Source organism: Furipterus horrens, unplaced genomic scaffold, assembly GCF_987537825.1.
Source record: "Furipterus horrens unplaced genomic scaffold, mFurHor1.1.pri manual_scaffold_17, whole genome shotgun sequence".
Classification (NCBI taxonomy): domain Eukaryota; kingdom Metazoa; phylum Chordata; class Mammalia; order Chiroptera; family Furipteridae; genus Furipterus; species Furipterus horrens.
Window position 1 is genome coordinate 6,671,372 of NW_028327187.1, and position 22,852 is coordinate 6,694,223.

At 39.9% G+C, this 22,852-nt stretch overlaps 1 pseudogene; it reads right to left on the reverse strand.

Annotated features, from left to right (window-relative positions):
* Positions 1–764: 764 nt before the first annotated feature.
* LOC149990419 (protein LLP homolog pseudogene) lies at positions 765–18,321 on the reverse strand (annotated as a pseudogene).
* Between the last annotated feature and the right edge of the window lie 4,531 nt (positions 18,322–22,852).

Below are 22,852 nucleotides of genomic sequence, written 5' to 3' on the forward strand. Positions count from 1 at the left end.
CAAAGTGTGAATGATATGTCTCAAAATGTTCCTGACATTCTATCTTGAGTATATCATGTTAACAATGTGCTATTATTTGCAACTTTATTTTCCCTCAAATTAACCCTTAGTTCAGGGTTTCTATGAGTTTGATTTGGCTAAGTACATTTAATACATAGCAGGAAAGAGAGTAACCTCTTACTTTAGATGTGTGAATCTTTCAGGAACCCTGTATCCCCTTCTCCCCAAAATCCCTAAGCATTTTTGTCTATTCTTGTCCAATGGGGTAGCTCATCCAATAGGGTGAATGTAATATGTAAAATCTATTTTTTTCAAGATCTAAAAAAATGCCTTTTATTGTAAATTATACAACATCAAAACCCCAAACAAGTATAGCTTTTAAAATCCATTGGCATTATGTTTTAAAATAACAATATATAATTATTTTCTTTAAATCTGAGTTAGTATAATATAATATCATTTATCTTTACTAATACCAAAAGCAACCATAACCACATTAATACTTGATACAATTTTGGTGTTGATAATCTGTGCATATTATACAACATCCCATTAAAATATCAGTGTAGCTTTCATTCATCGAAGAAAATATTTTATTCAAGCTCCCAAAACAAATTTGAGGAATTACGTTGGGTTCGAATGGAAGAAAAAGACCCAGTTAAAATACGGAAATGAACTTTTCATTTGGTGGAAACTGAAATCAGTGTACACATTTTAATCAAAGATCTCTCCCATGTGGCATTTTTCATATTTTTAGAAGTCTACTAGGCCAAACCCTTAGCCGCCTTCACTGCTTTTGCTTTGCTTTCCCCCTTCCCTTTCTCTCGCTTCGCCTTTAGCCTTTTCCTTGCCTCTGGTTCATCCATATGGGAGGTACTGACAATGCTGGTCTAAAAGACCCTTTTTGGTTTCTCTTAATATCAGTCTCCATTTTCATATCATCTTTTTCATCTTTCACCACTCACAGGATTTTCTCTTCAGAATGTTTGGGGACCAACATAGTTTTTATCTCTTGAATATATTTCATTAAAATATCATTATCTATTTTAAGAATACTTTGTAACTCTGCTAAGGTCCTTTTGGGCATTCTTTTCCTCTTTTCAGAACACATATTCTTTTTCCACTTACTCCATAAACTTTTAGCTGTATTTTATCTGAAAAGGCTCACCACTCACAGTCCACATGCTCACAGCGATCAGAAATATTCAAATCTGTTTTTTTTTTTGATAGGCCAAATGAATTGACTAATTGACAGAACTAACAAACAGTTATGCTGAATTAATCAGTTGTGAGGTAGGACTGGCCTGTTTTTAGACTGAATTATCTATTTGACTGAAGTATAATTGCTTGATTGAATTGACTGGCAGAATGTTTTCTTGATCAAATTGACTTAACTCTTTTATATTGACTTGAAAAATGGACTTGACTGTTTATAGGACTGAATCAACTCTTTCCTTGCTAGAGACAACCAACTAAAATGTTAAATTCAAATGGTCCATTTGATAGCACTATACTGACCATAAGCAAACTTGGAAAGAGTTACATAGTTGGACATTTTAATCTCATTGGAGTGTAGGAGGTCAAAAGGAATAACTCTGAACTGAGCATCTGGTTGAGAAGTTTTGGGCTTCCAGAAACCACGTCTTCTATCTAGGCCTATTAACTATGCACAGAGAAGCCCATTGGTCTGATGAATTGGAGGCTTGTGCCACACTTCTCTTTTAGGAGAGTACAGTCTTCCAAGAGCAACATCAGCTCTCTGCTGGGCACTGGCTTATTCTTGGAACCAGATGAGAAAGTTAGAATTAGTTATTAGGAATTGTGTGTAATCTGCAGAAGGAACTGAAGTATGTCATTTCAAAAGTAACATTAGAAATAAGTGCATCAGAAGAAGGTAGAGGAAAACACATGCTAAAGATATACTTAGAATTTAGTGTAAGCATAAATCCATCATAACAGACTGCTGGAAACCAAAATACCACTATTCTATCTGCTGGCACATGAGTGGCTGGAATACAGACGAGACAATCAGAGTTAATCCAATGTAGTGAATTCTCATCTTTGGATCAGTTTTTTTGGGAGGAAGCCATTGGATAAACTCTTATCCTCTCCCTTTCTAGGTTCATTCTCCCAGAATTTAAAAAAGGACTCAAATATTTTTCCTCCTTTCAAAGTTAACCCTCCATGCAAATTGCCTTTCTGAAATTCTCATGCTCACAGCGATCAGAAGTCCTCAAATATGTTGTTTTGAGAGACAGTGAATAGCTTTCATACCGGGTAGTCTGTGAATTTAGGGTTGATAAGGACTGATGGTTCCACCTACACTACAAATCCAGATGTCTAAAAATCAAACACATTTACTTTCAGCATACAGCTCCACCCTTCTGGATTTCCCTTGCAAGTTAAGTTCTCTATATTAGCCTTTGAACAGAACTTGGGAAACTATAATAGGATATAATCAATATGAACTGGCTCAAGGGAGTTCATTTACCCTTTATGTAACTCTGAGAGGTGATAAACATAAAGAACTCTCCCCAGTATTTTGTTCTTTGGATCTCTTGTTGATTCAGTGGAGCTCTGATCTTCAGGCAGAAGGGCAGTGGAACAGAGAAGATCCACAGGGATTTATTGGAAAACAGGTTTTGGGGAACCCCTCATATCACACCTACTTGGGGGGAGTTGGATCTTACATTAGAAATATATAAAACTTGGAACTGTCCCTGGTTACTGGAGCAAATTCACGAAGTCTCCAAATAAATGAAAATGTACAAAATCTTGAGGACCAGATGACATACCTTCAGTGTTTGAAAAGTTCTCAAGAGTTGGACATAAATATGACATTTTGGGTAGAATTTAGAGGCAAGTCTATCTCTGAGCATGCTGGGTTTTACCTTTTAGGGTTTGGGCAACTATCAGATGTGGACAGCTGATGTCTTTACTGGATAGATAACTTGACAGTCACTGGCACAATCATGTTACCAATAAGTGGAAAAACATTGATAATACTTGTTGAATATCTACCACATGCCAGGTAATATTTTAAGCATTTGGCATGAATTTACTCATTTAACCTTTAACACAACTCTAAGAAGCAGGTACAATTATTATCTTTACTTTAGAGATAAAAAAAGTAGTTTAAAAAAAAAAAAACAACAACACCTGATCACAAGTGGTTGAACCAAGACAAATCTAGGCAATCTAACTCCAAATTAAGTCAGTCCATACAAATAATTATAGCTCTACCAACTTGCTTTTTTAATTATTATTTTCCACATCATGCAAATTATTGTACAAGTGCTTACCAAACAAAACAAGACAACAAAACAGGAGTAAAAACAACTCAACAAAAAAGAAACACACCAACAACAAAAATCACCACCACAACAAAAAGAATCATAAAAGAAACAGGCAAAAAAACAAAAAACAAACAAAATAATAAGATAAAGATAGAAGAAAAAAGAATAATGAAAGACAAGAAACAAAAAGAATTAGAGAAGGAAAAAAGAAAGAGGGAAAAACAATATGAAGGGTAAGAAGGAAGAGAAAACAACGAAAAACTATAGTAAAAATAATAAAAATATAGAAAGAGAAAAATATAAAAATGAACTAAAATAAAGAATAGGAAAGGATAAATGGGAAGAAAAATAATTAAAAATAGAGTGAGAATAGGAAAGAGAATAAGAGGTATGAAATCAAGAAAAGAGAAGGAAAGAACAACAAATGAAGTAGAAAAGAGAAAATAAAGAAAAGATTTAAAAAAAGAAAACAGTGTGATATGCCTCAGCATTTTGTTGTGCCTGGTACAATAATGTGGAGCTCCTGGAATCCTACTCCGACAATGTCCGAAGCTGGCTGCTTGTTGTGCCAGTCTCAGGCCTCCCAGGAGGTTCTTTGTTACAAGCCAGTGTCAGATGCTGTCCCTGCCCAGCCCTCAGCAAATTTTTCAAGATGGAGTTTCTGATAGGTCAGTGGCTGAGCTCTCTGTGTCCCAGTGGCTGGGTCTGCCTTGGGTCTCACCCTTCGAATGCCCCTGCTCTGAGTTGCTCTCCCTTCCCCACAGAAATGCACGCAGTAGGAGTAACCAGGACCTGGCAGTGGTGACTCAAACAGACTCGGCTGTGGTGCCCTCCCTCTGTAGGAGACAGGGGTGGGCACTTCCTCTTCTTCTCGTGGCTGCAGGGGCTGAGCTTCCTGGGGAGAGCGCTCTGCTTCCCTTACGGCTGCAGGGTCAGCCCCTGCCCATGTGACTCCCAGGTAGAAGCCCACCTGGGCGATACAGTCGCAAAAACCCAGCTCTGCATGTCTCGCTGGCACCTCCTACCACCACCCAAGCAGGAGGGGATAAGAAAAAAAAAAAGAAAGAAAATCTCTTTGCATGTTCAGTGACAGCAGGGCAGGACCGAAACCCCCAGCTCCACCTGGTCTCAGAATGGTCCAAATGTCCCACTCACCCTGCTGTCTGAGCAGAGTGGGGCCAGATTCCAGCCCTGCACCACTGTATCTCTTTGGCTGGGGGCAGACCCTTCTTCTCAGCACGTCGGAGGAGGGTCACCACCCACACGCTCGATTGGACGACAGCAGTCCCCTTCTTCAAGCCTTACCACCAGACTCCGACTGGCTCCCTGCCCAAAGTCCTTGCAGAGAACAGAGGGCCCTTCAAATTCACTGCTGGATGTACAGAGGGAGGCCCTCCTGTGACCCTGAACTGCCTGCCGCGTGCCCCACCCCCAGCAGTCACAGATGGGGCAAACTTCCCAAGCTAGCGTTGTAGCAATGGGCTCTCCCCCTCCCTGGGATGGTGCCCTCTGAGTCTCCTAGGTGGATGGAATCCCCTCTGCTTCCCACCCCCCAATGCCACGCAAGCTCCCCTTCCCACCCCCTGTTGCTCTGGCATGGGGACTCCTACCAGGGGCTGAGACCCCACCCTCCAAGGGGGAGGGAGGTCCCCTGCTACATTATCCCACGGTTTCCTAGTTGCTGCACCTGTGTGAGGGCGCCCACCCTGTCCTTGTCTCCTCCTGTCTTCCTGTGCTCCTGTTGATATATGTCCAGATCAGCTACACATCAACTGCCTTTTAAAGACAAATACTCTGTAGTTTACCTGCAAATCCAGTCTGAGTCTGGGAGCAAGTGGACAGAGCTTCCAGTTAGTCTGCAGCCATCTTGGAACCCCCTCTACCACTTTTATCTAATTACATTATTTGCTTGTGAAAACATTTGTGCATGTAGGTATTTACTTATACTCTACCACATTCCAGAAACTATGTCAGCTTAAAATATGTAAGGTAGAATGTAAATGTGATATTATTTTTCTTTTATGAATGAGGAAATAGGCAGACAAATACAACTACATATATATAACTAACTTTTATCTTGCTGCTTTTAAGATTCTCTCCTTGTCTTTAACCGTTGGTGTTTTAATTATGATGTGTTTTGGTGTGGGCCTCATTGGGTTCATCTTGTTTGGGACTCTGTACTTCCTGGACTTTGTGTGACCTTTTCCTTTACCAAGTTAGGGAAGTTTTCAGTCATTATTTCTTCAAATAGGTTCTCAATCCCTTGCTCACTCTCTTCTCCTTCTGGTACCCCTATGATGTGAATGTTGTTATGCTTGATATTGTCACAGAGGCTCCTTAACTATCCTATTTTTTTTAAGTTTATTTTATTGATTATGTTGTTACAGTTGTCCTAATTTATTTTCCCTCTGCTCCCCTCTGCCAAGTACCTCTTCTCCCTCCAGCAATCCACCCCCTTAGTTCATGTCCATGGGTCGTGCATATAAGTTCTTTAGCTTCACCCTTTCCTATATTATTCTTAATTTCCCCCTATTTTGTACCAATCAATTATGCTTCTTAATCTCTGCACCATTTCCCTATGTTCCCCCCTCTCCTCTCCCAGCTGATAACCCTCCAAATGATCCCCATACCTATGATTCAATTCCTATTCTGGTTGTTTGCTTAGTTTGTTTTGTTTTTATTTTTTTGGTTCTGTTGCTGATAATTGTGATCTTGTTGTCATTTTAACGTTCATAATTTTGATATTCTTTTTCTAAAATAAAACTCCCTTTAACATTTCACATAATAATAGCTTGGTGGTGATGAACTCCTTTAGCTTTACCTTGTCTGGGAAGCATTTTATCTGCCCTTCCTTTCTAAATGACAGCTTTGTGGGCTAGAGTAATCTTGGTTGTAAGTTCTTGCTTTTCATTACCTTGAATGCTTCTTGCCAGCCCCTTTTTGCCTGCAAAATTCCTTTTGAGAAATCAGCTGATAGTCTTATAGGCACCCCTTTGTAGGTAACTCTCTGCTCTTCTCTTACTACTTTTAAGATTCTCTCTTTATCTTTCACCTTTGGCATTTTAATTATGACGTGTCTTGGTGTGGTCCTCTTTGGGTCTAGCTTGTTTGGGACTCTCTGTGCTTCCTGGACTTGTATGTCTATTTCCTTCACCAAATTTTGGGAGTCTTCTTTCATTTTTTCTCACATAAGCTTTCAATTTCATGCTCTTCCTCTTCTTCTGACTCCCCTATGGTTTGGATGTTGGCACATTTAGAGTTGTCCCAGAGATTCCGAAGCCTCTCCTCATTTTTCTCAATTCTTGTTTCCTCATTCTGTACTGGTTGGCTGTTTTTTTCTTCCTTATATTCCAAATCATTGATTTGAACCCGTTTCCTTCTGTTCACCACTGGTTTTGTGTGGATTTTCCTTCGTTTCATTTAGCATAGCCTTCACTTCTTCCCTTATGCATTTGCCGTACTCAAGCCTATCTGTCAAGCCCGTGAGCATCTTTATCACCAGTGTTTTGAACTCTACATCTGTTTGTTAGGTTGACTATCTCCTTGTCGCTTAGTTCTCCCACTGGAACCTTGATATATTTCCTCTTTTGGGCCATACTTCTCTGTCTCCTCATCTTGACAGACTCCTGTGTTTGCTTTTGTGTCTTATGTAGAGCTGTTGCTCCTGTTATATTGTAAGGGGCAGAGCCTTAGGTATTCATCAGTACAGGGTAACCTGTTTCACCACGTTGTGGCACTGTGTGCAGGGGAGGGGTCTGAGAGGTAACAATGCCGCTTGCTGGGCACTTGTCCCTTTTCCAGGCACTTCTCCCACTTCCATATGGGACTGGCGTCTCTCTACCTGTTGCCCTGGTCTTCGTTCCCAGAGTGCGTGGGTCTGTGGACGTCCTAGGATCGTGGGGGGCCCTTAAACAAGCGGACTCTGCTGAGAGACCAGCAGTTTATTCCTCTACCCCAAACCCCAGTGGTTTGCAGTCAGAAGCAATGAGGCTTGATTTTCCCCAGCGCTGGGACCGTGAGCTGTGCAGTCTGGTCTGGTGCCGGGAACACTCCCCAGGTGTCCCTCCTGACTTTTAAAAATGTATTACTGCTTTTTTCACTGGCCTGCCACTGCTGCCGCTGCTGCCACCACCACACCATATCCTCTCCGCCCCAGCTCCGCCCCCCTACATGTCTGGATGAGTATTTTTTCTTTATATCTTTGTTTGCTGGACCTCCATGTAGTTTGATTTTCTGGAACTTCTGGTTGTTTCTAGTTTTGAGGTAGTTGTAGTCCTTCTTAGTTGTGGAGGATATGCAGCATGTCTGTCTATGCCTCCATCTTGGCCAGAAGACTATCCTCATTTTTTAATTGCTTTTTTATTTTTGCTGTTTTGATTAGGTATTTTTTACTACTTTATCTTCCAATTTATTGATTTGATCCTATTTCATCTAGTCAAGTGTTGATTTTCTCTAATTTATTTTTCATGTTTGTCATTGTATTCTTCATTTCTGCATGATTGTTTTTTATGTTTCCTATTTCCATTTCTGTGTTTCTTGTTATTTTTTAAAGTTATCACTGAGCCCATCTACTCTTTCCTTAAATTAGTTAAGTATCATTATAACTAGTGTTTTGAACTCTGCATCTGGTACGTTGCTCATCTCCATTTTCTTCAGGTTTTTTGTGGGGTTTTGTTCTGTTCTTTCATATGGGCCATGTTTCTTTGCCTCCTCATTTTGGCGGTCTCCCTGTGTTTGTTTCTATGTTTTAGTTAGATCTGTTACACCCCACAATTTTAGTAGAGTGGCCTTATGTAGTAGGTGTCCTTTGGGGCCCAGCAGTAGTCTCCCTGTTCATCTGAGCTAGGTTCTCCAGGAATGGCCCTTGTGTAGGTCACATATGCCTTTTTGTGGTAATTGAGCCTTAATTGATGTTGGCACCTCAATGGGAGGGATTGACCCTCAGGCTGATTTCTGTGAGGAATGGCCTTTACTACAGTGCCAGACCTGTTGTGTAGTGACTAACACCCTTGGAGCAGGATTTGCTTTAGCAGTGCTCAGCTGGCCATTTGGGTGTGTCATTTATGGAGGAGTTTGGGTGGTGTTTTGGTGTGGTCTGAAGTTTGTTACCAGGTATGTTGGTTCTGAGACCTTTTGGGAGAAGGTCTGGTGCAAGCCAAGGTCATATGCTGTGTGTGCTCAGCTGAGGGCCACCTGATAAAACCTACAAAGTGATCTGCTGATGGCTGCTACTTGTGCTGATCTTGGAGGCACCAGGAGAGGCTAAGTTGTGAACCAAGGCTGGCTGCCACCAGTTCTGGGCTTGGGCTGCTTAGCAAGTTATAGAACTCATTGAGACCAGATGCTACTTATTTAGGGTTTGTGAATCTTTGAGAGATCTTAGGAAATCCACAGCATGAGCCAAGACAGGTCAGTTTATGGAAGAGCTTCTGGAAGCATCTTGGTTGGACCCACAAGTTGGGTGGGGTGAGATCTCAGGGAATTACCAGGGTGGGAGCAATCAGCATTAGCCAGGCTGATGGAGACTTAGACTTGGTGTCCACCTGTACCTGCAGGCTGGGTGAGGGTGAGGGCTCGACAAAGGAACCATGGTGCCTGCTGGGACATAACTTCTCCAGCCCTTGTCCTGAATCCAGTCAATTCAGTTCCTTCCTGTATTCACCTCGTGGTTTCAAGCTGCTGCCCCAGTGCTGGGGCTCAGCGGGAGTTAGTCTGTCTGCAAGTAAATGCATGAATAAGTCCTTTAAGAGGAGTGCCTGGAACTTTAGCAGCCCTCTATCTCATTTAGATGGAATCTCCACTAATTTTTACAGACATAATTTATGGGGACTTATTTTCCTGATTCTGGAGTCCTGTGCTGGGGATCCCAGTGTGGGGCTGGAACGCCTCACTTCTCAGGGGTGAACTCCATAGTTGAGATATCCTTCTTGTTTCTTTTTTAAGAAATATTTTATTTGTTAATTTTTAGAGGGAAGGGAAGGGAGGAAGAAAGAAAGTGAGAGAAACATCACTGTGTGGTTGCCTCTCATGTGTCCCAAACTAGGGACATGGCCCGCAACCCAGTCATGTGCCCTTACTGGGAATCGAACCGGCGACGCCTTGGTCTGCAGGTCAGCACTCAAGCCACTGAGCCACACCAGCCAGAGCTCCCTCTCATTTCTTAACCACCACACCTTTAATGTAAAATGCGGCCAGTCCACATTTCCACTCCTCCTACCAGTTTTGAAGGGGCCTTTTCTGTACATTCTTAGTTATAGGACTTCTCTTCAGCTAGAGTTCAGAGGTTCTCAATGATAGTTCTGTAGTTTAGTTTTAATTTTGATATGATCGTGGGAGGAGATGCACACAATGTTTGCCTACTCTGTCATCTTGACAAAAATTCTGACAATAAAAATTTTTATTTTCCTGTAAATACAATGATAAGGAAGCATGAACTGGAGTTTCCAGAGAGAGTCTACAGATTGTAAGGATACATTGAGGACACATGAATGTATTTTGTTTTCCTGTATCCATTGAGAAGAGTGCAGATACAGAGTTAGAGATCAGTAGAAGTATGTTGTTATTGTTATTTAGTGTCCAGCATTTCTACTGATAATAAGTACTGTAAATGGGAGCTCAGGGCTTAGGTCTCATCTCAGCTAACCTTTTCACCCCTTGGTAAAGTTAAGTGTATGAAATCATAGATAAAAATACTTTATTCTTTTATGGCTCATTCTTCTCTTCCTAACACAATATACATAGTAATTGGAAAAATTCAGTCACACATTGGATATGACCCCCTAATAGATGCCCAAAGCCGTTACCTTATTCCTTTTGGTTTTGAGAGCCTTGCTAGGTAGAATTTCATGCTACATAAACTCAGAACCATTAAGATTCAAAACAGGCTGTAAAAGTCATGTTCATTCTTTTCCTAATATTAAGATGATATCCAGTACAGGAATTGCAGCCGGACAGAGATAGAACTGCATTCACTCTTTTAGACTTAGTAATAGCCCTTTGGGAAATCTTAAGACTGACTCCTCAAAGAAATCTGCTCAAAATCTGTTCTGGAAGGTTTTCAGTCAAGTTCAGTTCTGGGAAAAGACTGTTGACTGTGGACAACTCATTTTGTTTTGCCGATTCAGAGGCCTTCACCACAGGGCTGTAACTCATAACCCTAACTTGCCTTTAATTTATGGCCCAATGGTGATTTGTGACCCCAGATGTTTTTCAAGGCTTTAGATATGAAGGTTGTGTTATATCCTTGGCTTTATTACAAGAGGATGAAGTTGGTAGAAATGTCGTGCAGGTGAAAATACATGGCACAGGCTTATTTTATTTATTTATTTTTTAATATTATTATTTTAAGGCCCATTATTAGCTGGTGACTCTCAAGTTGTCAAATCGTGGTTGGTCTTTTATGAATTTATTTTCAAGTAAGGGAGAGATATGTCACATCTATCATAATTATAAAGGAAATTTAGGAAGTTTAGTTGGTTTACCTGAATAGTGGGTTATTCTCATTATTTTAGTTGGGGGGAAGAGTGGGGGAGGAGAGAGGGGAAAGACAAAGAGAGAAGAAAAGAGAAAGGAAGAGGGGAGGGGAAGGAAGGGGAGAGAGAGATAAAGGATAGGGTGACAAAGGGAAGGGGAGAACTTTCTATGACTCGCTCAAAAGCAAAGGAAATAACCCAAAAAAAATATGGAGAATATCTTAATAGAATAATACAATTAAGCTATGCTAAGCAAACTTAAACCTGTTGTCATTAAAAAATTCCAAATTCTCCTCTTGCTGTCTGAACTAAAAGATTTGATCCCAGCCATATTCTCAATTAGAGTGGAGAGAAGAGAGATGAAGCAAGATGTTGTACTTGACAACTGTTCAGGCCTGATTCAAGCTGTTTTCCTCTGTCTAGCTGTCTAAGGCAGAAAAATCCATTTTATTAAAATTTGTTTGATCATTATAGCTATGAAATGGCAGTCTATTCTCCAGCCAGGTTGTGAAATAGTAGAGGAAATCAGAGGCTCTATCATCAAAGATATTTCCTAACATATATTTTGATAACCAAAGTATAATGTTTACCATGTGATATAACGTGCATTTTTCTTTGACATTGCTCAGTGGAACACACTAATAGTATTAGGTAAAAGGAACAACATTGTAAGATTTAATAGTTTCCAAAATTGTACAGTGACACCCTTGATAAATTTGGTTTGATTTCAAGCAACAGAGGCCAGTTTTCTTCTAAGATGTTTCTAAATCACTGCAGTGATAGCTTCAGCTATTTTGTACACTTCAATGGTACTCACAAGACACCCATTTTACATTGCTGTAACTATGACAACCTGAGTTTTATCTGGAAGACTCTGCAGGATCAACATTTCTGAATAGAAGGCCCAATGGTTTATTTCAGAGTAAAAGAAGCCTTCTAAAAACCGATATTTTCCCATCAACAAACTTTAGGTGATAATGATTGAGAATATTAGAAAGCTGAAATATAAGTTCCAAGGAAGGATAAGGAAGGACATTTTGCTGGGGAAGAAAAGTCATTCATTGTTTAGTGTGTGTGCATGTGTGTGTGTGTGTGTGTGTGTGTGTGTGTGTGTGTTTGGGCATCTACTCTGAAAGTATAACAGTAAAAAGTGCCATTATAACATTTAGATTGAATCAGAGATTCTCCACATTGAAAGGGATCTTTAATAGTTAAGCAGCAAGTACACCTCATTCCTTACCCCCATCCCCACCAATGTTTGAATCACCTCTGTACAATCTTTTTCTGAGAGTGATTCAGCTTGTCTCTGTACACTCAAAGTTCAAAGTAGTCGCTACCTTACAAAGAAGCCCATTCCATTTTTAGAATTCTCTTATTTAGGTAAAGTACAGTATTATTTAAATAACATGATCTTTTAAAATCTAGACAGACCTGAATTTGAGTCCTGGCCGCATACTTGGTAATACTGCGGTAGTTGCTTTATCTCTCTGAACTTCAGTGAGAAAATTCTCCCATATATATATACCTCTACCTGGGCCCACAAAAGAACTTGAGACTTTCTCAATATCATAAGAAATACTTAAATCAGAGTATCAATGCTTAACTACTTTTAGGATAAGGCTTTGGTCAATCCTTGTTATTGACTCAGTCAATATCTTCCAAACTGGGTAGACTTCCTCCATGTAACCATACTCAACTCTGGACTGTGTTAATATTTACACAGTTTTCAAGTCACCCAAGCTATCCCAATAATGAGTCTTTTTAACAGCATATAGAATATGTTCCTTAAAAGTAGATGTTTTTCTTATCCTGTCTCTGCACTTTTGCTAATGCTGTGCCCAAAATCTGAAAAGCCATTTTATTCTTCTATCAATAAATATAAATCTTATTCATTTGCAGGACAAGATTCAATTTCAGCCTCTATCAGGAAGCCTTTCTTCATTATTCCAGAACACGAGGCTCTCTCCAAACTCATGGAACTCATCATACATACAAGTATTATAGCATTTGCCTTAGTCAGTAGAAAAATATTTTAGAGACAGTCCCCATTTGTAGCATACCTACTATGTGTCAAAATCTATAGGGAATTTAGAGTGTATAAACAAGGACTTGGAACTAGTACACAGATGTAGCTAATTATTTGGACTTGAAACAAAACTAGTCATGGAACAAGACAGTATGGATGGACCTGGAAATATTTTTGGTATTTTTTATTGATTATGTTGTTACAATAGTTCCACTTTTTTTCCTTTGCTCCCCTCTGCCCAGTACCCCCCATCCCACAGCAATCCCACCCCCCTTAGTTCATATCCATGGGTTGTGCATACAAGTTCTTTGGCTTCACCCTTTGTTATATTCTTCTTTTTTAATTAACTAATTAATTTTTTATAACAACAAAAAATAACAATTCCCCCTTCTCAGACTTAAGACCCTTTATAATCTTATAAAGGACAATGGGTGAAGGTCTCGTGCTCCTCTAGCTGCTTCAAGCTGGACATGGTCATCGTCCTACCTACCTACCCTTGGGTCCAGAAATCCCTAATAAGAGTGGGGGTGTGGAGGGGAGGGTGGCCTTCCCACATGGGGAAGGATCTTGCAGACTCCAGGACCTGGAAATTTTTATACTAAGTGAAATAAGCCAGTCAGAGAAAGACAAATACAATATGATTTCACTCATATGTGCATTCTGATGAACAAAATAGAAACAGATTCACAGATACAGACAACAGACTGACAGCTGTCAGAGCGATGGGGTGTTGGGTGGCTGGGTGTAATAGGTGAAGGGATTAAGCAAAGAAAAAAGTAGTAGACACAGATAACACTATGGTGATCACCAGAGAGAAAGCGGGGTGGGGACAGGTAGAAGAGGGTAAAGGGCATAAGTGGTGATAGAAGGAGACTTGACTTTGGGTGGTGAACACATAATACAATATAAAAATGATGTATTATAGAAGTGTACACTTGAAACTTCTATAATATTTTTAATCAACGCCACCCTCATAAATTCAATTAAAAATTGAAAGAAAAAAATAAAGAGCTTTGAGCTGAAAGTGGCTGGAACTGGCAGTAAGTAAGGTTGAATGAGGCATAAATGCCTCCTAATCTGATAGGGTTGGTGACCTCATAAGAAGTAAAAGAGACATTGTAGATTTCTCTCTCACTCCACACAAGCACACAGGAAAGGCTTCGTGAAGATATTGGGAAGATGGCCAGAAAGAGAGGTCTCACTAGAATCCATCCCTGGCACATTGGTTTTGGGCATCTGGCCTTCAGAAGTGTGTGAAAAGAAATGTTTTGTTTAAGGACCCAGTCTGTAGTATTTTCTATGGCAGCCCAAGAATACAAATACATACTTCTTAATACTGTGGACGTTAATTGAAAGCAAATGATCTTTGAAAATATAAAAGCCACAGTCCTGTATTTCAGTGTGAAAAGCAGATATTCTAAGCTTGGGTAGTAACAAATGAACATACTGGCTTGTGGGGTATGTGTGTTTTGAAAGTTTTCTTTTGTATGTTACTTTTGCACGTATCTCAGTTGGTTCCTGAATTAAAGACTAGAACATATCTCCACATCCTCATTGTTTTGTCTTTCTTCCCTCTTTTACTCCAAGGTATTAATGCTATGTACTCTCTGTTTTTTCCTTCGAAGGCTCAAAAAACAGAGATGGGAAGAGACAGATTTAGTCCAAAGCACCAGTTTCCATTACCTTAAGCTGCCTCAATGGTTTTTCTGATGGGGTGAAATTTCTCATACTTGGTCTCAGGCCCAAAGTATATGCAATACTTCAATCAAATTACTTGCGACATATTGGAGTGAGTGTCTGGGGACTAGAGGTTCCTTAAATATTAAAGAAAGGCTGAATACTTCTTTTATAGGCACTGAAGGAAAGGAGGATAGTTATCAAAATTCCTACTTGTCATAAAGTTATACCCTGATGTTGAAAATGTTCTGTTTTGTACAAGACTAAAAGATGTATAGTCCCAGACTATGTTTGAAACTATAGATTCCAAGAGTGTCATTCAAAACACTCCACACTCCAGTCCTGACCTCCCTTTAAGTTCTAATCTATTGTACTTACTCTTTCAGTTCAGTTCCATATATAGTTATTTGAGTATTTGTGATGTACTTACCGGCCACATCCTAAGCTCTGGGGATAGACAGACCAATCTATCTATAGTCCCTTCTTCAAGAAGCTCAAAAGCTTATAATCTCAGAGGATGAACTTCTAAAATGTCATGCATGATTAATAGAATTACAGGCACTTGTTCCATGTAACGAAGTCATAGATGAGGGAATGTGAGCCATCCATGTTCCATTCTTGGCCGCTGGTTTTCCTGATAGCCTTGGGAGACAATAGGAAGTAGAGAAAACATCTCAGACATGTGAAGTATAAATTCTGGGTTCTAGCCCTGTTGTGTTCATTTTGACAAGTCGCTTCTTGCAAGATACATACAAAGCAATATTGTTATCCTGCTTAACTGTATGGAAGAATTGAACAAACCTCAAGGAATGAGGTATAACCATCAGTGAATATTCTCCCAGTAGTGCATCTTTGCACCTGAATAGGAGGTTTGCCCCTTCCAACAATTTTGGAAGAAGCTTGGAAAGCAGGTAGTATGCCCAAATTCCAGAAGTGTGGGTATGTTCAGATTTCTCAACCTGTAACTATCTGACAATATAATGCTGGGGATATCAGGTGTACAAGTTGCACCTATGTTTCCCCTTGACATCACATTTGGCCCTAACACATCTATAACAGAACTGTGGGTGTTTACGCTGAGAAGAGGGAAAGATGTCTGGATGAGGGGAGGTATATATCAAATAAATTTGAGGTGGTAGACATTGAGGAGGTTCTGAACTTTTGTACTGTGCCCTCTTAGCAGTGGGCCCCATTTCTCCATGGATTCCAAAGGCAGAAAGTGGGGATGGTATGCAAAGAAGAAGGAGAGTAAAGGTTGTTGCACAAATTGAGGCTTGGTGCTTGGGGGAAAAAAAGATGTTTGGGGGGTCAGAATAGTCAGATTCTAGTCTCAGTTCTGTCATTGACTTGATGTGTAACCCTGGGCAACTAATTTCCTAGTTCTGACCCTCAGTTTCTTTATATTAAACAAGTAGTTGGATTAATTTATCTCCAAGGTAACTTCTCACTCTGATCTTTAATACTTTTGAGTCCTCAAGGTTCTCAAGAGAAGGAGCAAATACAGACTGTGAGGCATACCAAACTGAAAGTTATAGAATATAAAATAAAACAATTTTAGAGTACAAAAACAATTAAATATGCATTGTGTTATTAGTGTTCCACTTTACATACTTCTCATATTTCCCAGGATATATATTTTTTCTGTTGTCCTTAGAAAGAACCCAAATGTCCCAGTAATTGCAAGTGTTTTACCATTTCAATTGCATCTCCTAAATTGTCTCATTTAATCAATTTTTTAAAAATCAGAAGTGCTCAATGTCTGCTTCAGAAAATATGATTGCTATAACTCTGTAGCACTCACTTGATCTTTGCTTTCTAGATTCTTCTCATCTATACAATATCTCCTCACTTATCGCAGGTATTATGTTCCAGACACCACCACCCCCACAAAGTAGGAACCTTACATTTATTCTACACTCTTAAACCTACATAACTTTAACAACATACATATACAGTACTGCAAAATCTTACGATATAGAAAGAAATCTGCAATAAATAATTAAGTAAAATATTTTTAAAAATCCCGTGATACAGTGAGGCCGTGATAAGTGAACCACGATAATAGCGAGGGACTACTGTATTATTTTTTGTTGGTATAAATAATTTTAAAACAATTAACATTTTCTACAAATATAATCTTGGATCACTTATTAATCACAAATGACATGTATTTGGGGATATAAAAATTTTCCTAAAACTGGACATTTACAGTGAATGCTTGGAATAGACAAAAAGGCCAACTAGGTTTCTCTACTGTAAGGTTCTGGAGATAATAAGAGGCAGAAGAACCTGGGGAATGGGAAAGAATAGCAGCAGAAAGCTTGTAGAGATTGGGAGCCAGAGGGTTTGGATTTTGGTGAAAGAGCAGGCAAGTGATGCCCGCCTGAATTTTTATCCCCATCTTGAACTTTTCCAGAATATGAGACTAGAATTTCAAATTGTCTGTTCTATCTCTCCATATGGCACCTCAAACTCATTTATGTTTAACAGTTTTTCTTCTCCTGAATTTACTGTTTCTATTACTGGCACCATCATTTTTATTTTCCCAATCACTAAGACTAATAATCTTGGCAATACTTCTGATTCTTTGCCCTGGCTGGTTTAGCTCAGTGGATTGAGCGTCGGCCTGCGAGCTAAGTGTCGCTGGTTCGATCTTCCAGTCAGGGTACATCAGAGAAGGAAAACTCTGACTCCAAAAAACCTCCGCTGCCTTGCGGCATACCTCTTCAGGGGAAAGGCTAAGGGAGTAAACCCCGACAGAAAATCCGGAGCCGGAGTCCCTAAGGCGGTTTGACGTTGTAGTCAACACCGGCAACTCCTGCGGCGCACCTGAACCCAAGCTGTATCGACTCCGTCTTTCCCTTAGACCCTTCAGCTGCGAAGAGAGGGGGGGTCTGCTGCATGGGCAACAGCAGACTCTCCATATTACCCTGCCCAGGCTCTGTAGCTTCAGCGTCATCACAAGATGTCGATTCAACACGGGAGGAGACAGATACCATGTCACTCCCGAGTCGGACTGCACAGCCATTCTCGGCGGTGCAGATAGACTCTTAAGAAGCTACACCATCGTCTCTCGAGACGGACGGCTGCCAACGATGACGACGACGACGACTTCTGATTCTTCCATTGCCCTGCTAAATCCAGTCAGTTCCCAAGACATGTGGATATTTCTTCATAATCTTTCTCATGACCAGCAACTCCTTTCCATACTCCCTGTTACCACCCTAATTTGGGCCTCCATGAATTCTCATTTAAAATATTGTAATAACTTCTTATTTGGTCTGTTCCCTCTAAACCATATCAACTTCAGTTGGTAGAAATCTAAAACAACCTTTAGCTTAGTTTCTTTTCCCACCAGTGGTGTTAGAACTAGTTTGTGGGGAGATGGTAGTTTCAGTTTTTAGTGGTGCAGGTGCATTTTGCAATGAGAGAAGAGAAGATGAAATAGTATCAGTTTGCAGGAATAATAGGTGGAAATTTCAGGAGTTCATGTTGGGCTAAGGAAAGATGCTCCCATAATTAGATGTGTGTCTGTCTAATGCTGAAACACTCCCATTGTACATTTTATCTCCTGATTTGAATGTTAAACCACACCTGACATCTATAGATTTTCCCTTGGCCACAACATAAGAGTTGATCTTCTTTGCTTCTCTCCTTATATGCTTTTCTGTTGCTTTTTGCCCTCTAGCTTCCTCTGATCCATCTCACAGATGTTGGAGATTCAGGGATTCCCCTTAGGTTTTAGTGTCTCCTCCCTCATTACCAACCCTGGCCTCTTACTGCCGTCATGTTTCCATCACTCACATGTACTTGGCCACGTGGCAGCTTCGCTGATGGGCTCTGCAGCCATCTCCCACAAATGCAGGCCAAGAGGTGACATTCAATCTATCCACAGAGTATACTTCCATCCTGCCAAAGCTGTAAAACTGTCTGGAATTGTAGTCCCTTCCAGTTATGTGCACTGAGGCACCTGCCAATGACATTAATCAGTTTCCTAATGATTTCATAGTACAGCAGGTAGAGTTCAGGTGGCTTGTAGCAGGAAAGTAAGGACAAAGCAGCCCCGGGCTACTTTTTTTTAGGCTCAGAGATCCTAAAACTCTTAAGCTGCAAGGCAAAAGAAGGCCATTGGATGTCTCTGGAACCTGTTCCAAAACTAGAAAATATCCAGGCAGAAGGCACAGGAAAGGTTAGAAGAACACAAATGTCCTAACTGTCAGGCAAAGGCTGACTCTTCAGTGGAGATTCTGATGTGACCTAGAAAGTCAGTGGTCCCAGCCCAACCATCCCAGTGCTGCCATTTTCTCAGTGGGTCTGCTTGTCTGGGTCTAGGGGCAGCTTTGGGGGGCTTGCCCAGTGTCCCAGGCATGTATAATGCTTCCACCTAACTCAAACCACATGCAGAAGGATCATGTCATACTTGGCACAAAACCAATTGAGAAAGGCATCAGAGGGTGTCCAGACCTCAACTTGTTTGAACAAATGTTCAAAAAAACATTTCTAAGGGGATATTTCAAAAAAACATACTCACTGAGGTCTTAAAACAGATGTTCAGGCTCTAGGATTGTGTTGCTTTGCAGCCATTATTATTGAATGCTAAAAGTAGAATCAAATCACTTCAAGGTTTGAACTACGGTGGCTCCTCAGATTTTTCTTGTAACTTTATTATGGACTAGGGGAAGAATGGCTCATATAATAGAGGATAATGCTGAGGAAGCAGCATTCTTTTGTGCTTCAGTGCTTCGGCTTCAGAGTTAGGAAGGTAAGGGCTTAGACCCCTGACTAGCTGAGTGACTTAACCTCTCTGAGCCTCAGTTTCTTCATCTGTAAAATGGGGGTAATAACATTGTTTACTTAATAGATTTTTGAAGAGGACTGAAAGAAATATCACATATAAAGAGTCTGCATAGTGCATATCATGTGTTAATCACTCAACAAATATTAGATAATATTGTTAACATTACTACTAGAAGTACTTTTACCTCTACTGCTTGTTCTACTACTAGTAAGACTATACAGCTATTACTGCCACTACTATTACTACTACTACTACTACTAGGTCATGATTTTCCAGCTTATGTGGAAGGTAGTAATAGTAATGAAGATTGTATGACTATAATATTTTAGCTTGGAATAGGATAAATACCATAGTAGTGGAGGGATCTCACATTGTTTTTCTTTTATTTCACAGCCAAGCTCTTCCACTCTTCATTTGTTTGCTATGCGACCTAGCCCTAGCCACTTTAGATCATTAGGTTTCAGTAACTACTCTTGAAAATAAAAACCCCTGACATTAATTTGTAATCCGCCTGAACTGTACCAGAGGCATGTGATCTGTGAATGGCATATGGTACATGTAAACTGGTTCACAAGGAGCATGGTATCAGCCTCTAAAGTCACAGTAACCTAACTGGCTCCTAAGCCCAAGACATACTATAACCACCACCAGGATCTTTGTTAACTATGGCCAAACAGAGATCTCTTAGTCTCATTGTCAGATGGAAGCATGGTCTTACTTTCAATATAGCCATCACTTTGGTATTCTGCATTTGTCCATCTATGTTTTTTTAATTCATAAAAGACTCTTGAATTTCATTCATTTACTCATTCATTCATTCAACAAATATTCATTGAGAAACTACAACATGCCAGCCACTGTTCTAGGCACTGGAGATACAGCAGTTAAACAAACTGCCTGCTATCATGAATCTTACAGTCTAGCTGCTTAGGCTGACCAACTGTAATATTCTAAGAAATTGTATTGGAGTAAGTTCAGTTTACCTTTTTGAAACAAATGGTGGCCCATACTTTTCAACCTCTTGTGTCTTCTGAGAGGAAGGGTTGAGTAAAGAGGAAAGAGATATTCTTAAATCTAGCCTGACAAAATGCTCAGAGGGTGGCTTAGAAAAGGGCTTTAGTAGTAATAGGACCATATTTTGATTTACCAGATTAATCTACTTTATGTAAATTATATAGCTAATGTGTTGTATAGCTGATGTATATTATATACATTACCTTTGAAATACAAAAATGTGCAGTTCATAAACTTGCTCTGAAGACAGTTTCAAAAGTAGCATTTCAAAAATATTCTGAGAAATAGCATAATCAGAATAATTATGTAATATATACTTATTTATATAAATATAAACATTTATTTCCAAGAGGACTACTTTGAAAAAGACAGCATGAATTTGGATGCATAAATTATAACATGTTCTTAAAATAAACATTAAATTAGCAGTTAACTTGTTTAAAGACAGTGAAGTAAAAAAGAAAAATTGAATTAAAAGAAACAGATTAGGTTTGAACTTAAAGTTGTACAACTCAGTAAGTAGTTAGCTTACTTTTAAAAGCACTTAGGTTCCTTCAGTCAATTCATACATAGTCTTCTGCATGTGGATCTTAAAAAGTACAGTATAGTTATTTGACCATTAACTATGTTATGTTACATTTTTAATATGCAATTTGACCATCTGGTTATATGACAGACCTGCAGAAATATTGCCTTCTGACTTGATGCCAGTGTATGATTGAGTTCCTTGTACTTAACTCGTCGGCAGCTGTCCGTCTCGAGAGACGATGGTGTAGCTTCTTAAGAGTCTATCTGCACCGCCGAGAATGGCTGTGCAGTTCGACTCGGGAGTGACACGGTATCTGTCTCCTCCCGTGTTGAATCGACATCTTGCGATGACGCTGGAGTGTCCTCTCCAGTGAAGCTGAAGCTACAGAGCCTGGGCAGGGTGATATGGAGGGTCTGCTGTTGCCCATGCAGCAGACCCCCCCTCTCTTCGCAGCTGAAGGGTCCAAGGGAAAGACGGAGTCAATACAGCTTGGCTTCAGGTGCGCCGCAGGAGTTGCCGGTGTTGACTACAACGTCAAACCGCCTTAGGGACTCCGGCTCCGGATTTTCTGTCGGGGTTTACTCCCTTAGCCTTTCCCCTGAAGAGGTATGCCGCAAGGCAGCGGAGGTTTTTTGGAGTCAGAGTTTTCCTTCTCTGATGTGCCCTGACTGGAAGATCGAACCAGCAACACTTAGCTCGCAGGCTGACGCTCAATCCACTGAGCCAAACCAGCCAAGGGCCTTGTACTTAACTAGTATTTATATTACAGGCAGAATGTTAAATTAGAAATTGTAAACAATTCCTAGACAATGTGTATAATGTTTGTAAATCATTTCTAGGAATGTTCACAATGCCTGTAACATATGCGCAACTAACAATGCACCTGAAATATATAGGAGACCTTCAAGATGCTAACTTGCCATCCCTATGCCTTCCCTGGATTGTAACATTTGCTTTAACAATTCTACTTATTTATCTGTTTATATATCTAGAAGTAATCATAATTCTAGTAATAACAGTACTGCCTTATTTTTATAGCTCTCATGGTTTCCTGAATTTTTTTATCAGCTGTTTGGCTTTGGAAATGCTGATTTTAAGAGGCACTAGGAGATTCAAAAAAACAATATATAAGAATAAAAGAAACCTGTTTCTTAGCTATTCTAAGACCCCTCTAAATTTTCTTATTCCTGTGCATAAGCCTTGGCCAACTCCCTTGCCTTTTTCTCTAGCTCACTAGATTCTATCCAAGTAGTTTTTGATACTCTATGTCCTCTAAGCCTTCCTAGGTCACTAAAAACAAACAAACAAATGTAATAACTTTTACATACTTTTATCTGCCTAAAAATGAAACTGGCCAGTGTCTGGGCCTAGGTCTATACATGGTATAATTGTTTAATTCTACCTATTTGGTTTCTTCATGTATTTGTCTTATTTTCATTTACTATTTTCAGATGATCTACTTGTTGGTTTATGTCAACATTGTGCGTTATAGGTTATGTGTATGTAACAACCCCAAACCAATTTGGAGATGAAGAAAAACAAAGTTGAATTAGTCAAACTTTTGATGCTAAGGTCATATCAAGTCATTGATTGCAATTCTTTACCCTCTCAGGCAACTAAACTGATTGGCTTACAGAACTGGAGCCAAAATAAGATGAGACCAGGAAATAAGATGGCAAGATGGGATGTGGGAGCAAGAGGGAAACCTGAGTATCTGGGTAGGGTCTTCTGACAATTGACTGCAGAATCTAGTATAGGTGCCAAGGAGTTGGTTGGTATGGGAAGATGCTGCTAAGCATGATTTGACATTTTATAAATGGACCCCTTAATCTGCTCAGATGTTGGCCTTCACTTCCATTTCCATCACTACTATATGCAGATATGACCCATCTCCTTAGAGGCCTCATTTAGTCTTATCTTCACTATGAAGCCCTTCTAGTTGCTTCAGACCACCCTGGTCTCTTTTCTTTGAACCCATCAATCCCTGATTTAACTAAATTTCCTCTCTGGCATTGAATTATGCTAATCTAATTATTTACT